Genomic DNA, 18,620 nt, shown 5'->3' with positions numbered 1-18,620 from the left:
AGCCATTGGGAAGTAGAAGATGAAGAGAGGGAGTTCAGGATGCTGTCTCTGTGGGGTGCTGTGTGGGCAGAGCAGCTCTATGGCCCTGTCACTGTTTTGCAACAGGTCCTGTATAACCAATATGACCTCCAAAGTGAGAAATGCATTATAGTACACTTTGGTACTATGTACAAATGATCCTCTCTTTCACAGTCTGTATATAATACAGGGAGTTTGTGCCTGGCCCGCCCATCCCTCCTTTCTTTGAGATTTCATGTCTAGAAGAGGTGTGGGAAGTAAATGCGTTTTAAGTACATTTCTCACCCACTCATTTTTTTGTAATCTTTTTTATTTATTCACCTTCACAGAACATGTGGATTAAAACAAAATAAAAGAGCAAAAATAACATGTGCTTTCCTGACTCTGCTCTCCTGACATAAGGAGAGAAGGGCTCTATGGAGGAAAATAACTACAAAATGTATTAGGCTGTGGTACATTTATCAGCATACTGAGAGGTTCATGTTTTCTTACAAGAACAAGTATTTTTGGATCGTTCTTTGATAGTACATCTTTTAATGATTTGGGAACAGGCCTGAAGCTTAGGTTCTTCACTCACAGTACAGTCTTGTGATATAATACTATAAAGTGTTCCAAAACAGCAAGGACTTCATTTCCATGCAAAAAAAGAACAGTCAGAAATATACCGCTGTACTGAAGCACAAAACATTTAAATGTGTTACAGCTTCAGTTTTATAAACCATGGTCTCCATTGACATTTTTCAGAAGCGACGAAGGCCAATCTGTAGAGGAAATGTTAGCTCTTAGAGAGAGAGAGATTGCTCAGGCAGTGTTTCACTGTCTTGGTATTTCAGTTTGCGTAGGGAGAAACATCATCACAGGCTTTGCTCTCCAAAAGGTTTAATGCACGTAGTAGTACCATCTTTCTGGAGAACTGTGTTTAAAATTATTATTATTCTGAGTGCAGGATTGCCTAGATGTTCACTAGTTCTGTCCCAGAAATGTCCTTTTCAGGACTGATTTAGATACTGTGGAAGCCAAGTCGCTATGACTTTTAAATAGATTTTACTTTTTTGAAAATGCTCACTTGTGAGAGGATATATGGGCCAGCATACTGCTGTGCATTACAGGGGTTTATTTAGAGTGAGGTTTGACATTTCAAACCTGGTACATATTGACATTTCAAAAATGCTATCAAGCACTCTGTTTTACACATAAAAATGTATTAAAACTGTATTTTATAAATAATTTTATGTTTAAAAATATAGTGGTGGACTGAAGAGAAGTTTGTCAGAGCTATCTGTTGTGCAGGTAAGATAGACTTGGGAAGCGAATAGGGAAAGTGTTAGGGGTACATGAAAAATGAGTAAGGAGGATTGGGGAAGGTGTTTGAACGGGTCTGTGGTTGAATACGGATCACACGAACAACCAGAGCTTCTGCTTTAAGCATTAAGCTTACCAGTGGAATAGTCTGGAAAAGGAGCTGTCAAAAGAAGAAAGATGGTTTGGTCCAAAAAAATCCAGAACAAAATTGGCTACAGACACAATGAAAGCATTGATGCAGGCACTCAGCATAACATTCCTGCTGGATGGTATAGCACTACGCAGCCAACTCATTTAATATTGCGAAGTGATTGAGCCTGACATTGTCTTTTTGCTTGTGTGTTTATTAAAATTCATTATCTCTGTTCCACTGAGGTAGTTCTTCTAGCAGCTCCAATCATTTGGCTTCGTTAAGAGATGGAAATCACATAATAATGATATTAATTTTATATGGGATGATTCTGTTCTGAGTGCTGAGAACATCAGGAGGCTTTTTTTTTTCATGTGCAATTCTTCTACACAATATGCACGATTTAAGATTCTTCAAATTATCCTCTTTTTCCTTAAGAAATCAAGCCGTCATAAGTTGGCTGGTAGTCAGAAAAAACTGCATCCCTTTATCTTTTTCTTTGCTTGCTTTCTTAATCTCTGGGGTTTTTTTCAGAAATGTACTGGCTAAGGAAGTATCACTTGAAGTAGCCAAAACCCCCCTTAATTTGCTGTAGGACTGAAAACTATAATTTCCTGAGACATAAGGAACTCCTCTTTCTTTAGAGACTTCTTCCAAATTTTGATGTACTTTGGATCCTCTTTGACTTAGCCTTCCATCACTGTTTATCTCACCCCTATAAACTCCCTGAGTGATAATGAAAAACTAGAATTTGCACTGGTCTCTGAAAACCATCATTAGCAGATGATGAAAGCTCCTGATTCCTGAGTTCTTCTGGCTAAAGCCTTCTGCAGTGAATAGCCAGCTTCCAGCAGCTAAAGTTAGTCCATGGGAACCAGCAGCTTCCACTATATTTTTATATTGTGGATCCAGAATTTATTTCCAAAATAATATCACAGCCCTTTAGTGAGTGCAAAGATTAGGACCACCACTTTGCAATGAATCCACATGTCATCAGATAGTGTAGGAGATGCACAAGTCCTGCAGGTGCCAGAATCTCTGAGTACTTTTGAGCTTCATTGCCATGCCACAAAAAAACAAAAACAAAAAAAAAAGAGAGAAGTTTGTCCTGTAGCTCTAGATGGGGAACCAGTTTCAAGGCAGTAAAAGTGCACAAGTCCATAGTGAAGTCCACATGAGTAAGCCTTTTCATCATTATTGCAATTTTGTTCTCCTGACCAAAAATAAGAAGTGACAGAAGTATTAAAGGAGATCTGTACTTGTGAGATTTTCCCATGAGACTTAAAACGTGGATACTACTCAGGCAGAAGTCACAAAAAGGAAAGAATTTGGCCAAACTGGGATTTTTCTGATGCAAAATCCAACCACCTTTTTCTAGCAGTTGAACTCTAAAGTTTCTGTTAGATTGTGAATCTGGTATCTAGAAAACTCTCTTTTATCCTGGATACTTTAATGCAAATTTTAATTTTTCTTGTTATATGTAAATTTAAGTTGAACTTACTCTTTCCCCAAAGAGGTGAGTACAGAAGGTTCTTCACAGTTAGAAATGCACATACTCAGACATGCATAGATGGTAGTAGCCACTTAAAAATACGTATCCACTAGAGCTTCTAGTCCAATGCTCATTAATGCACCAGTACTGAAGGTCTGAATGTAATTCTGTAGGAGTTTTCTTTGTATGAGGACAGTGCTATAAAATTATTATCACTAATGCATCATTATAAGGCAATGAATGCCAGCATGTTTTATCTGGCTGAAATGCCAGAAATCTAATAGGTAATAAGGACCTCCTCAGTTCTTTCTCTTGAGGTAACTTCCTCTTGTGCCGGTTGTTTTCACAGCCAAACCCTGTATTCGCCCATGGTAACAGCTCTGAGTTGAGAAGAAGGTTTTAACACCTATTATCTCAGCTCAGTCCCCTCATCAGCAGAGGATTCCGCTTAACAAAATCTTGTTAGGGCACTTCCAGGTACTCCTTTGGGTTGTGTGTTATTATTAATTGAGGACAAGAAAAGCTTTGGCTATCAGGAAAGGAGCCTTCTATCAGTGAAATGGAGCTATGGGACACAAAGCTGGTGGAGATTAGTTTTAACACCTTAAAAAGCAGTAAGTGGGAAATTGTCCATAGTGGACCAGAAGGTGTTAATTACTAACAGTCAACATGGGTGCAAGCATCAGCAGCTTGCCACCAAAAATAAATTATTTCTAAAAGCCACCTCACATATACTACAAATGAAAATATCACATCTACTAGACATCATTAAAAAAAGAAAACATGCTATTTTTTGTTATTCTAGAAAACAAGAAATGAGGGAGCAGTAAAGATGTCTTTTGAACAGAAGGGTACCATTAAGCCTTAAGGGCCAGATTCTGTGGTAGTAGGGCTCCACATTGCAAGCTGTTCCTTTAATTTTAGTTCAACAAGTTACTGTGTATTTTCAGCCTGTCATTCATTACTGGGGGCTGGCAATAATTTTCTAGTTCAGAAAAGTTTTTATGAATCTGTGCATGTCTGTCTGAGTTCTGCTTCTAGGCTAAGTGATGAGGTTATAGCATATGTCAATGGAAATATGTTTTTCACAAGAATAACTGTAACGTCTTAAATTTGACATATAATCAAATGGGATCTGTCCCTCTGAGTCAGCTAGAGTCCTGTGAGACTATTAGGGATTGCGGTCCTGTTACTTGAATATCATATTTTAAGCATTTCTATCTAGGATTGGTTTATGACATTAGTATCTCAGTCATATGTAAATTCCTGATTTACCTGCTATTCACCTATGTATCTCCATTTAGATATATGATACCCCCTGCCCCCACATCATTCCTAATTCCGCTAAACTCACTGAAACAGGCTACTTGAAGGGAAGTAGAGCACTATAGAGGAGTTGCTGTTTTACTGCAGTGCTTGTCAGCTATTTGTTGATTGAAAGGGTAAATGCCTCTTTTTACTCAGTTTCATTGCACTAGCAACGTTATATTAACACAAAGCTGTATTATGTGCTTCACTTAGGTAGACGTACCAGAATTTCTTTGACATTAACGCCTTTTTTTGTCAACTGCCAATAAGAACATGCCTGGGAAACAAAGACGGTACATGATTTAAGCTGATCAAACCATATTAGGTATAAAGTAATGGGGAATATGTGTTGTACCATTAAGATGAGATGTCTTCTGGAAAGGCATCGATCCTGTCAGAATTTTCAGTGAGAAGCCTTCAGAAATATGGGACTTTCTCTTCACTGAGGATGACAGGGAGTGATTTTGATTGGAAAAGATGCATTTCACTGTCATTCAGTTTCCTTAAGTATGCTCACGCCTCTACTGTAGAACAAAGCTCAGTTATCCCTCAAATGTGAAACAAAACCTGTACAAGCTGCCGCCGAGTAGCTTCCAAGCAGCTTTATGGTACTCTCTGCCTGCAACAGAGAAGTGGTCCAGGTCCCTTAAGGCAATGACCCAGCCCACATGCTGGCCTGCAAATGCATGGGAAACATCACAAAGAGCAGCAGCATTCCCCTTGAAGCACAGGGGAAGGCAAGCTGGCCCAGCTCCTCCTGGCCCTCCTGCTGCAAGGGGCCAGGCTAACCCTGGGCTGTAAAAGTGAAACACTGCAGCAACTGTGGCTTGGGACCAGTGAAAAATAATGACCTTCTGGTCTTTGGTATTCTCATAGTAGCACTGCAGAGTCTCCCTGCTGCGTTGTGCTTTGCAGTCTGCAGTGCACTTTCTCCTAATTACTCTGGGCTTCTAATTAGGGATGCCAAACTGTGTGGGATATGTTTATTATGAAAATGGTCAGCCAAACAGTCCTTTTGTCTGGGCTTTGAAGAGCCCTTTTCATATTCAGAGGGAATTCTGTACTTTAGGAGAAATGAAACTAGAATGTTGCCTGTTTACAGGCACTTCAAATTGCAGGGATCTTTTTTGTAATGTGCAATTTTCTGTTTTGGACAGCATGCTCACAGGAGCAAGAATTACGATGTGTTATGTGTTCAGGATTTGCCTGTCACCTTGTGAGCGTCGCAGCAAGCTATCTAGATAAAACCAGTATGACTAGAGCCAGATTCCTGTTCAGTCCCATTTACATAATCATTGTCTTTGTGCTTGAATTTTCCCTCTACTTTCAATCGAGTTTTAAAAATGTCCTGCTGTAAAATGCTGAATGCTGCTGCTCTCTCTACTGCATGAATCTAATTTTACTCTGTAGATGGCTACAATTCAGTGAGTTGTTAAACTTTTCCTGTATGTATAGACTCCATAAAGGACCTTGTGATCCTATTCTTTATGCTAGTTTCCGAAAACCACAGGATTTCCTTTTCCAGTCCAATGAAGTCTTCTCACATTCTTAGCCATAATACAGAAACAGATGCAGTTTCAGCAGAGTATGGTTTATTCCAAATAGCTGGTAAGAAGACAGGGTAAAAAAAACATAGACCATATTGGTGATGCAATGACAGGATTAAAACCAATAGACTTGACCTTTCTGTCTTTTGCTTTGCTTTCTTTTGCTATTCCTGGTGGAAAGGTTGGGTGGGGTTTTTTTAATCCTCTGAGTTTTTCATTGTCAGCTCTCCCTTTTACACTAACCAGCAGACAAACACTTTCTGCTTTGGCCCTGCTGCTCCTTTCCACCCACACAAGGGACCAGGCATCTCAGGGCATCTCAGGACTTAATTAATTTTCATCAGGTGTGTTTTGCTTTACCAGCTGTTTAACAAGGTACAAATAAACACTACAGAGGGGAATTCTGGGACCAAACATAGTGAAAATATGTTGGCAGGTAAAGGCTCAAAAGAAACCTCAGCCCTTTCTTTCTGGTGTTTTTATTTCTCATTTCTGTGCTCCTAGTTGTTAGGTTAGACACCTGCTATCCAAACTCACAGCACGTGACCTGTGTTATGAAATATCTGTCTTTCTGGTAGTCCTGGCCAAAGCAGCATCCTTTGCATAGTATCGTTGGAATAAATCATGTATATCCCACAGCACATACAAACTGAAAAACGGAAAGCACTGTTCCTTTAGGATGCAGGTGGCAGCAGTTAAGCATGAACATTGTGTGTCATGGTTTAATGATGCAAACACTAATTTGCTCATGATGACCCCAAAGCAATAAAGGCCAGGCCTAACCAAGCACCCATGCTGTTGCATTCTCTGTAGTAGTATCTCATGATCCCTGATGCATTTCATTCAGTCCAGAGATGTCTTTTGTTTTACTAGGTTGCTTTCAAAATAGCTTTGCTGCTCAGAGAAGTATCCTTTGTGCTACCAGTAACACAAGCTGCAAGAGGGCACCGAGTGAAAGAACAGGAACACCTTATTTTTCCTGTGCCTGCTGACGCAGACAACAGCACGCACAAAAAGAGGGGATTTCTCTTACCATCCTCTTGACCTAAATGAGGAAAGGGGAGGTCTTGTCCGTGAAGAGAATTAAATTTGTTCTACGCTTGCATGTGAACTAGGGGTACCAGTCCTTCTAACAAAGTCCTTGGGGGATTCAAATCAGGCAGTTCAGTGGACAGATGCTCAGGTCACTCTCACTTCAGGAATTTCAGACTCAGCTGTATTTCTGGCTGCCAGGTTTATGCCCTTAACCAGTTTCTTCTAGAAACAGCATTCAGATTTGCACCATGGTTCAAAGACTGGTGCATATTTTATGAGAGCAAACCTTACAGACTCTGCGTGCAGTGAGCATAAAAGGGATGATAAGCTTTAGGCTGGCCAAAGTCCTGGGTGATGAACCATGTTTGCATCAAGACACTGCACCATCGCTGTAAGGCAATATCTATACTGAATATACTACTTGACAGTAAGGCAGTTTTACCCTGGAGGTAAATGTACATACAGTTTAGGAACATTTAGCCAGATGTGCCCATTCCATGCCAGTAACTCCATAAATAGAAACCACAGATGCAATAAAATGGGAGGCGATGCAATTATTCAGCTCACAGCTGCAACATCACAGGTAGCTACTGGAATTTTGCAGAATCAAAAAATCATCACAGCGTGGCATTTTGTACTGTTTCTTCATGATTCCAGCATCTAAATCTGAAACTTGGGGCAAATCTGCAACATATATTTGCAAACGTTTATGTTTGGATCAAGATTTAGATTTTGTTGCTGAGCCTGGGAAGCTCCCTCCTTGCACACTTTTCCAGCAGCCATGCCAGCCCTTCAAACATGGTGCTAATCTGAACACAAGTCTGTGAGTACCTGTTTAAGAAGATACACCTTGTCACGAGAAGGATGAGTGAGCAGGCTCAAGGAAGCTCTGAGGAAGTGCAGTTTGAACACTTGTGCATCTTGCTGCATGATTTGGATCCCTATCTCTGCAGCTGCCGTTACATGTATTTGTACTTGTACCACAGATTCAGATAGGGGCACAGATGTTGTACGTAAACGAATCAAGGCTTTTAAGCATGTGGAAAGCCAGGCATTGCATGGTACAGTCCTGGATGTGCTTGGGTATCATGGCAGTGAGCACATACTGAGCTTTGAAATTTGGTCCACAGAATGAGAGTACTGCACAGGGGTGAATGTGGTTCTCAGTAATTTTATCTGAGGATAAAGCAGCTCCCTATCTAGCCCAGATTGCGTTACAGTATGCCAAATAGTGAATTGTTTCTTAAGGGTGCAGGCTGAATTACGAACAGTTAATTTTCTGTAGAACTAAGGGATAACTGTCCTTTGTAGTGTTAGTATATGGGCCTGACTCTTCTTAATACATTAACATCTTAAGTGCTGTTTATGAAACTGACCATCCCTTCCCACCACAATGAGGAAAGTTTATGGGTCTGGTAAATTGCGTACCCTTGATCCTACAACTGTGAGCAGAACGCGAGGGTTGTCTCTTCCACTTCATGCAGTATCAGTATTTGCCTGTGATTTATTGAATATTTAAACATTCATCAATTCCAGCAGCTAGCCTGGGTAGCAGGATCCACATTCAGCACACGTAACTCCAGTGTTCGTACGGGAGATTTGAAGTGTGGTTACAAGATGACAACTGTATTGCCTGAAGGAGATAAGTCCCGTTCTGCCAGAATGGTGCTTTGTATGTAATTAATGTAAAAATTGAGAGGAATAGAGTTTATCCTTGCGATTGCCTTTCTCATTAAAAAAGAATCATAATGAAAGAACAAAGCAGTCCCTGCAGTAAATGGGATTGCCTTCCTAAGTTTTCATTAAATCAAAGGCTCAGCAGCATCCTGTTTTGCAGAGCCCAGTTGTAAACTGTACACAAGACTTGCAGCAAAGTCCCTGTGAAGATCACATCCTTTCTGAAGGTTTGGACGTGCAGTGTGTTTCCCTTACATGGAAAATAGCCCACCTCTCCATTTTCTTTTTCTGATTTCATTAGCTTCTGGTAACAAGATGGTACCAGTAGAGAGGAAAAAGCAAAGAGTGTATGCAATGCTTCAGGTAACTCAAAGCCACAACTGTAAAACTTAATCTAAGTAAACTGCCTTTTCTAAAATAAGGACTATGAGACAACATGAATCAAGGGAATAAAAAGTTATGTTAGTAGGGAAAAGCTCTATTTTCAACTTATTCTTCTGACTCACACTTAATACCAGGCTGTAGCAGAAGCAGTAATTTCCTCTTCCTTCATCTCCATTATTACCAGGGTAATCCATATAATTATTGTTACAACTAAATACATCTTCAGGCAGTTTTGGGCCCCTCGCTACAAGAAAGGCATTGAAGTGCTGGAGCGTGTCCAAAGAAGGGCAACAAAGCTGGTGAAGGGTCCAGAGAGCAAGTCTTACAAGGAGCAGCTGAGGGAACTGGGACTGTTTAGCCTGGAGAAAAGGAGGCTCAGGGGAGACCTTGTCATTCTCTACAACTAGCTGGAAGGAAGCTGTAGTGAGGTGGGTGTTGGTCTCTTCTCCCAAGTAATAAGCAGTAGGACAAGAGGAGACGGCCTCAAGTTGTGCCAGGAGAGGTTTAATTTGGATATTAGGGAAAATTTATTCACCAAAAGGGTGATCCAGCATTGGAACAGGCTGCCCAGGGAAGTGGTAGAGTCACTGGAGGTATTTAAAAGATGTGTAGATGTGGCACTCGGGGTTATGGTTTAGTGGTGAACTTGACAGAGCTAGGTTAACAGTTAAACTCCATGATCTTAAAGGTCTTTTCCAACCTAAATGTTTCTATGATTCTATGACTCTAAATATCTTAATAAGTTTTTCTACCATTTTGTAAGCATGTTTTTTCCTTTATATTTGGCTGAGCTTTAGCCATTGGCATATGTTTGCTTCAAACTCCTGTTGCATTTCTGGATGATAGTGCTATAATAATTGCAGCTTCATCTGAAAAAATGTTTACAAATTCAGTACTCGGTATGCAAGCTGCAGTTCTGCTGAATGCTCTCCCGTCTGCTCATAAGCTGCCAAGCACAGGCGGGAGCTCCAAGTCACTTCTGAAAGATGCTCAGAATTCAGGGACCTGGGGACTCACCTCTTGGCTTAGGTCTCCATTTGGCTGCAACGTTGCTTCAGGAACCCTGAGGATACTTTAGACCCATGTCGCTACTGAATAGAGCAGCTCAGGGTCATTAACAACTGGCTCTGTTAGAAACCCTCCCTACATTATCTTTCCTGATTTAACATCAAAGAGAAAAGGAGAAGAATAATATATGCTATCTAGCAGCCTCCTCCATTTCTTGCACACGTTTACCTGATGGGAGGAGGAATCTTTGAGGGAAGGTGCGAGCTTTGCTGACAGAAGGAAGTAGTGAGCACTCCAAATACATGGGGAGGGAGAGACCATGTGCATGTCTCAGAGGAGCACTTATCCTTTAGTTTTCAGTTATATGACAGCAACAGTCAATTCATAGAGATATTTTTGTAAGTGTTACAGAGATATAGCAAATGAAGTTTCAAAGGAAAATTATGCATCTGTACCTTTTCTGAATTAAATATTCATGAACTCGCTTCTGTGCAGCTACTAGGATATTTACTCAATATCATTTGTTCATACTTCTCTGATTATCTGTCTGTGATCTGATACTTGGTTTTGTATAATTCTCAAAGAGGTTTTAATACCCCAGGGCTGAGGTGGACTGTCACTGCTTTAATAAAATGGATCTGCGCTATTTGCACCATTGATGATATAAGTGAAGGAGTTGCATGTTCATGACCATAAATTATAATACATTGCTATTTGAAATCTTTTGTATTGAACGTGTTCTTGAGTGTCCTATTAAGATTTCAGCCACTTGGTGTACAAAGAGAACAACTAGTTAGTGCCCTTATTTCTTGCTGACTGTGTAAGAGGTTTGGCTCCATTTTAAAGGAACTGTAGTGGCTTGCCCTCATGGAGTGATCCTAAGAGTTTTTCCATGCACACACACATATATATACACATATCTGAAAAACCCTAGGTATTATCAGTAGAATTTATTTTTAGCATTATTTTATATTACTTATCATCTCAAGATCCCAGTGAACTTCAGGTGTTCCTAAGCTAGGCGTCATGCTTATTCAGATAGGTGTGTGATAAGAAACAGGCCATGGTATAACCAGGAACATCTCATGTCCACTCACAGCTTTTATAACAGTTCAAAGAGATGAAATACCATAAAGGGGCAGAAGCTTGCCAGTAACCATACTTACCATGTGAACCAAGTTGCCAGTGAGCTCTTCCCAAGCATGCCCCGAGGTGAATTCCTGAATGCATGGACACTGATGAAGAATCCTGTGGATTCTTTTGCAGCAGCATGCTGAAACTGTGGGTTAAATTTTGTGTTAATACAAAAGATGTCTTATGTTAAGACTGTATTCTAAAGCTGAAGAAAGCAACAAAAACATTTGAAGGACTCCAGGGAATTTCTGGAGCCAAACTTGATGTTGTAAAAATGCTTGGTGGGAACTGGTCCCTGCTAAAGCTGGAGGTAGGAGGTCTGAGTGGACTTGGTCATTGAGCCAGGTAGCCAGAAGTCACTGGGTTGAAATTGTTGGGTTGAGTGCTTTCTAAAAAAAGCAGCTAGCAGAGGGGGTGGCAGGCTGGCAGGAACTGGAGTTACAGAAGCAGCTTCGCAGAAGTCTGAGGGAGAATCACCATTTAGGTGGAGGCTGCAATGGTCCTGCCGCAGTGCACTTCTGAATGCTGATATGTCAGGAACCACAGCATGTCAGGTGGGTAAGGTGGAGAAACCATGTCATGGGAAAGTGGATTTTACCAACAAGTGTATGCCCTGGTATTGTAGTTTAGATGATAATGTGCTTGGTATGTATTGCTATCATGTCCGGAGTGACATGTTCCTCTTCCCAGTGGTGTTTTCCTCATCCTACAGTAGACCGCCTCTCTCTGTGGTGGAGTGCCCTATTGAGGATGTATAGGGAAATTAATAACCACTGGAAGCTACTGAGCAGAAGCAAGACTAAACCTTTCCTCAACTTCTCTCCCCACACTACAGCTATAACACTGAAATTGCATGGATAATATTACGTGTGAATGCTTGTTGATCTGCAGTGTGCGATGGTCTGAGATCTGCACACTCAAAACCACCTGCTTTTTCTCTGGTGAATGAAGTATTAGAAATGTGGGAATCCAGTCATTTTTAATTGAGTGAGGATTTTGAATGTTTGTTGCTTCTATTGTTATTTGCTTAGAAAATATGAAAGTCTTTCTGTATCAGAGGACTGTTTCTCTGAAGTATGGAGAGAAATAAAACTGATAAAAAAGAAAGTAGGGTTCTTTTTTCTTTAAAGGATATGGCACACTGCAGGAGAGAAATGTGGTGTTTCAAGGTGAGAAAATTCAAGTCGTATCTCAGAACAAGCTGCCTTTAAGAAGGCAAATGACTGTGGTATTTATGATAGTATTTTTTCTGATAATATAATGACTGCTGAATAGGATCCTTTTTCACAATAAAGATCACACTCCCCAAGAGCTTTTAATGCAATCCATTGAGACAAATTAAGTTACAAGGCAACACAGAAATTTGGAAATGTATACATAACTATTTGCTGTATGTGTGCATTTCCATTAACAGAAATGCATGATGGCAAGGAAGAGCTCCCAGATTGTCCGTTAAAGAATTGCTGTGCCTTGGTGATAGAAACATTCTAGCAGGGCTGACTCATTTCATGCATAGGTTGTATTTCAGCGACTCGGTCTGTAAGGATTGTATCCATGCCTAAAGACATGTCATCTTTACAGCTGATTAATTTTTCTTTAAAATCATCTGGATGTAAAAATAATCATGTTTAAAAGCAAGGTGGCTGTTCCATTTGTCAAGCAGTGATAGCCCTCTCCATCGAAAAGGGAGGAGGGGATCTAAAATATAGAAGTGCTGTGTCAATGAACTTGTCTAGAAAAGCACAGACAGCTTTGTATCAATGGTTATTTCTAAGCAAATGTATGCAACAAGTACTTAAATACATGTTTATAAGTATGTGCACCTGAAATTCCAAGTTAAAGAGTCTAATAAACACAAGCCAACTGACAAAAGAAAGAAAATCACATCTTTCAAATTTAAGCAGGATGTTTCTTCCTAAAAGTTTCACAATTTCTTCAATTTCTGTTATATGTACCTAATAGTACAGCAGCAACTCATTCTTAATTGGGAGCTGCTTAGTGCAAATTGTCAGGTTCTGTCAACTTCCCTTCTCAATTTTCACAAAAGACTTGGTTTTTTAGTCCTTGTTAATACTTTTCATATTTTGTCAGTAATGTGCCAAAATGTCATCTCCTTATTTCTTAATATTTTGAACAGTGGAATAAAAATGGAAATTCATTGTCAGCTGTCTCTGTCGTATTCATTGCAGAGGTATTTCTTTTCATGCCTTTGATGAGGCTTGTGTTTATTTCCATAATTTTCACTACACTGGTGAGGGAACAGTGTATCTTCTGTTAATGACAATATTAAGAGACAACCTGCATGAGTATGTTTATTAAAAAAAATATCTATCATAGTATTAGTATTTCCCACTGTTGCTATTATTTTGTACTTTCTTGAGCTCTGTTTAATATGTTTTATGGATTTAATCTGTTGTGTACTAGTAGTATTTAATGGACTTGACAGATTATTCGTTATAGATTTAAGCAACACTGAAATGAAGCAGAATTTTTATGAAAACCTGGGTTTTGTGAGAGGGATTATTGACAGGTCTAAAAAAGCTGTAGAATGAAAAAGTAGCAGGTGCCAGGATCAATAGCACTGATGTTTGTCATTGCCTTTTGCAGTCTCACAGACAAAGCTTCGTATTTGTGAAGTTGGAACTAATTAGTTGTAGAAGCCCAAATTTGTATCTTTAGTGAAGAGCTTTGAGCAAATTATTGATAGTGATTTTCAACTGAAAATCATATCCCTTATCAACAGTTTAGCTGCAAAGTGGCATTCAGGAATAAACCATTCCCTCTCAAGGAATTTAGTAATCTAATTCCTTCATTAAAAATTATTTGTATTACCTATTAACATTGGTAACTTCAAAGCAAGCACAGTAAGGGTTTTAATACATACATTGATAATAAGTATTTCACAGCTTTAAGTGTTTGTGAGAAAGAGTTATTGTTTTACCTAGGGTTGTTATATTGCCTAGCGTTATTATGTTGCCTAGTGATAATTACATGATCATAAAAAGTAAAAAGACCTCCTAAGTTAAACTTGCAGAAAACACTGTGCAACCCAGTTGAACCACTGCATCACCAATCACCAACTGGTTTTAAGAACAAGTATTAGAAAAATATTTTCTAGAGATAATATATAGATACAAGAAATCACCTTGCAAGGTGTTTGATTAGGTGATTTATATTTCTGTAAATCTTTGGACAAGCACAGAAAATGCTTCCTCTTAAAGAAGGGTACCATCTAGTACGTCAGGAAAATATGCACATAAAGGAGTTCTTGGGATAGTTGTCAGAAATCAGCAAAGTGGGAAAGCTCAGGAAATGCAAATATTTGCTCTGGAAACTGCCCTTGCACCTCAGGAGCATCCTTAAGAGGATGATTTTGTTGTATTGGGCCGTTAGCTATGTCGTAAGCACCAGACTGATAGGTGTGTGGCAGACATCTGTGGCTGAGTTGTACAGTCACACAACAGATACCCCACAAATTGTGGTCAGCATTTTCTTCTGAGTAAGGAAAACATTGGAGTGAGTGTTTGCACCAGTACTGTCCAAGTCCCTCCCCAAGACCTGCCTAGGTCAATCTTCCCCTGTAGTGGTCAAGTGTTTCCCAGCTTGGGAAAGTGATAATTAACTGTGTCACTGTGAAAAGGATGTGAAATATCATTGCTGGAGCTTTGCTGTTGCTGGTTTGGTTGACAGAAGGGCTCTGTGAGGGACTGCAGTGGAAAGGGACTGCAGACAGGAGCATTTAAGTGGAATAGTTCCTCAAGGACATCTCCTGGAGAACTGATCTTAGCTTTTGCAACTCAGAATGGCACCAGAGTCACAAAGTGAGTGGCATTGCTCAGTGATCATCTCTTGTAAATGCTGTGAACTGCCACTTTTTCCAGTGGTGAAATGGCCAAAGGGAACAGAAAGGATTTTGGTTCCAGCATGTGGAAGTAGAAACTAATTCCATGATGTGTCTGTGACTTGCCTCTGTCAGATCCAACAACCAGGGCACAGGCTGTGATACCTTATGCTCTGGATGTCTGACTTCGCTGATGGCACAGTCTCCAGATGGTTACATGGTGGCTGGCTGTTTGGACAGTCAGGTTTAGGTTTTATTTTGTTACGAAGTGGATCATCTCTGTCCAAACTGCAAATTTGTGGGGTGTTTTTAGCAGTAGCTCAGTTTAAGAACAAGAGTTGATGGCAGGCACCCCTTTCTAACTCCTTGACTCCCTCAGGGAACAACTGTACAGAGAAAATTTGTCTTTTGACCTTGTCTATTTCCAGTTGAAAAGCAAAAAATAAATTAAGGCTGAAATAGAAATGGCCATGAGTTTGAACATGGAAATTAGGTTTAGGATTTGGATGGACTGGGCAAAAGTCAAAGTGCAGCAGAAAGTGATTTATTATTTTAAGTTCAGAACATAAATACAATATGATCTTCTTGTAGCCTTCTAGGCAATTTTGGAGATCGCATACAAAGAAATCTGTGAAGGGCTTGCCTGAACATGCTAACAGACACGTAAATCAAGAAAACAAAGCTGTAATGAGCAGTGGGAGCTGAGACCAAAACACTGATGTAGGCTTGCAGAAAGCTGAGTGAGTCAGCATGCCTGGAGAACAGCACTTCCCATTCTCTGCTTAATTTGAAAGCCTTGCGTTGCATTCACGATCAGAGGAATTCCCTGCTGATTCCATTTTTCCCTGTCATACTGAAATTTTATGCTGCTTGCCCCTGTTGTCAGTGCCATCCAAAACTTTGTTTCTTTTCTTGTTTCGGATGTTCTGATTTTCTTTTTTACTGAGTTCTTTTGGTAGTGTTAGGCTCCACTCCCTGCTTCTCTGCCTTATCCTATAAGCGTTTTTGTAATTTTTTCTAAATATCGCCTATAGATGGAAAACACTTCTCAACTGATCACATCTTTGAAACTATCCTGAAATTATGCATTTGATTCTGAGTCAGGTGTTACCTTCTTTTCTACCTGCTCTATCTTTATATCATATAGATATCATATATCATGTCTATATGTCTGGAACAATTTTTATACTCATATAGTTTCATCTAGATGCAACTTGTTTACTGTTTAGGAGGAGAAATGAGATGAACATCAGAGCAGTGGTAGTGGGTTTTACAAGGCATGCTGTTATCAAAAGAAATGATACAATAAGACCAAATTTCTCAAGGCCTTTGTCTAAAAGAACATATAGTATAGAGGAGCGGTTTGCAGTATAGAGCAAGAGAAAAAGAAGCTGCATTTTAGAATGAGATGTTTTCTCTGTTACAGAGCTGCATTTTCACGATATCAATAATGGATTACATCCATATCTAAATTACAGACAGAAGTTGAATGAAATTTCATGAGAACTTGATTTATGTTTCAGCTGTAATGAGATTTTTTCATACAGATGAATTTTGAGAAAACAGACTATTTTGAAGTCAGGCATTTTATTAACACAGAAGATTCTCATCAGCTTTTGAATTATGTGCTCTAGTAACACAGAAAAATTTCCATCTCTATCTTTTTGAGTTATAGTAAATATAAAGAGTAACTTATAGAGATTTGATGATTAAACATTTCCTCACAAATACTGGTGCAGTTAGTCTGAGTGGGATAACCTTTTCATAGCTGCTGCCATGGAAATAAACCCAATGAAGTTATGTTAGAAAGGTATGCCCCTTGTGGTTAGAGTTCAGTCAAGCAGAGTCTTAAGGAATTTGCAGTTTCAGTGCTGTGTAGCACAGGTTCCTGCAAGGCAGTAAATCACATCAAAAGCATACAGATTATCCATCTGTCCGTCCATCCATCCATTACTGTGGTAGCTGAGTTCCTTTAACAGCTATTTTATTTTAGACCCCGTATTTTCAAATATATTACACAACACATTTAGCGTGTCAAAATTTCTATTTCTGGCTTTGATTCAGTGTATAACACTGAACAAGTTGTTCAAAGTATAATCTTAATCTTGTTTCTCTCCTGTGGACAGGAAAGAAAATCAGCAGAGGCAGTGAACTGGGCTGCCAAAGATTGTGCTTTGTACAGAATAGTGCCAATTTTTGTAGAACACTTCTGTAATTTAAAGGGATTTATGATAATAAATATATGTCTGTTTTTTTCTTAAAACCCTCATTTAGTTTTGTGAACTGAGAATTTCTCCTCTGAGTTTTGTAAGAAATATGTTTCTTACATGGTGGCAAAGAAAAGTGTTCAAACATAGAATCTCAATTTCTTTTTTTTAATCTCAAATTTAGTATGTTCAGCATAATGTGATTCTCTAAGCTGTCTCTCAAATTTTGAATGAGATATCTCATTCAAAGAAATATTTAAATGTTTTTGGTTGGCTGTACTGAGAATGGTACACGCCTGAATGACAGGTTCAGTAGTTTGCCACTCTGAACATGAGACTACATTTGCCTGTGCTTTTCTTGGCCAGAGCAAAAGAAAATAGTGACAAACTAGAGAAAAGACTGAACAGTGCTGCTAATATGGCCAGTGCATAGCAGTTTGCCCACTGATCCAAGCTTTTAGAAATGTAATTGTACAGCCTTTGCTGAGTGCAGAGGAGACCCATGCAACCAAAAGCACACAGCCTGCTTATGTATTGTTAAAATGGTTATCCTCTCCCTCCGCCTGGAAAAGGAAGAAAGTGCACTGGCATTGGGTACAGAATATGAAGAAGGACAAGATGTTATTTGCCACTTTTGAAGGTTATCTTGTAGAACAAACTCTTAGGAATGTACTGCAGCAGTCATGTTCTCCTGCATGACTACTGTGGGTCGCCTGGCTCTCCTGCTGGAATCTAGTATCAGAAGCCCCTACGGGCCTTGCAGCCTTAGTCTTGCAAAGGGTAATGGGGATGCAGCTATAAGCTGGATGACATGCATTCCCAATCCAATTTAAAAGATCCCTTTCAGTCTTTGGTGGCTCGATGCCCCATCAATGGCCCCAGTTGTTCATTTCTAAAACCAGCTGTAATTACTTTACCATCTCACCCTCCCACTCAGCAGCAGTATGTGGCGATGTATTCCTTCCAGTAACAGATGAATCCTCATTTCCTGATTCTGGATGATCACCATCAATATTTTTCTGTCTGGCCTTGGCAGACTGCCTTTCATCTTCTGGCTCCAGTAAGTGAGCAGCCCCTCCTTCCCTGCTGTTCCCAGTTGCCTTGTGAAATCCATCACATTAGAAAGCTCAATTGTCGCAGGAACGTGGAAGAAAAGCCACCTGATCAGGAGGCACTCCTGTGTTTCCATTTTACGCTTTCCACTTGGTTCAAATGCCCCACAGGTAACTATAGCTAGCTTGCTGGAAGATTTATTCCCCTACTGATGAAATAGCAACTATCCACTTTTTGCACATCTATTTTGATATGGAAGGTAGAACAGTGTTGAACAAATTCAGATCCTTCTTTCTTACACCATAGAGAAATCTTGGGATTCAGTTCCATGATATTTTGTCTTCACCTGCCTACTTTTACTCAAAGAGCTGAAATAATCTCTAGGAAGATTTATTGATTTGCTAAAACCAAATAGCATCATTCTGAGACTTCTGAATTTATCTGTAATATCACCTAGAGCTTGTGAACTTCTGAATTTATCTGT

At 39.6% G+C, this 18,620-nt stretch overlaps 1 protein-coding gene and 1 long non-coding RNA gene across 3 annotated transcripts in view; one reads left to right on the top strand and one right to left on the bottom strand.

The window, feature by feature from the left end:
• SLC35F1 (solute carrier family 35 member F1) overlaps positions 1 to 18,620 on the top strand; it is a 257,831-nt gene that overhangs the window by 147,861 nt on the left and 91,350 nt on the right. The window lies entirely within an intron of this gene.
• The window catches only part of LOC308064697, a 48,553-nt gene continuing 31,090 nt past the window's right edge, over positions 1,158 to 18,620 (bottom strand). The window contains exon 3 of the long non-coding RNA XR_013928492.1: positions 1,158 to 18,589. This is a non-coding gene — a long non-coding RNA (uncharacterized lncRNA). The remainder of the gene's footprint in view (positions 18,590 to 18,620) is intronic.

Source organism: Falco punctatus, assembly GCF_963210335.1.
Source record: "Falco punctatus genome assembly, chromosome: 5".
NCBI classification, from domain to species: domain Eukaryota; kingdom Metazoa; phylum Chordata; class Aves; order Falconiformes; family Falconidae; genus Falco; species Falco punctatus.
This window is presented reverse-complemented; position numbering and strand designations above follow the sequence as displayed.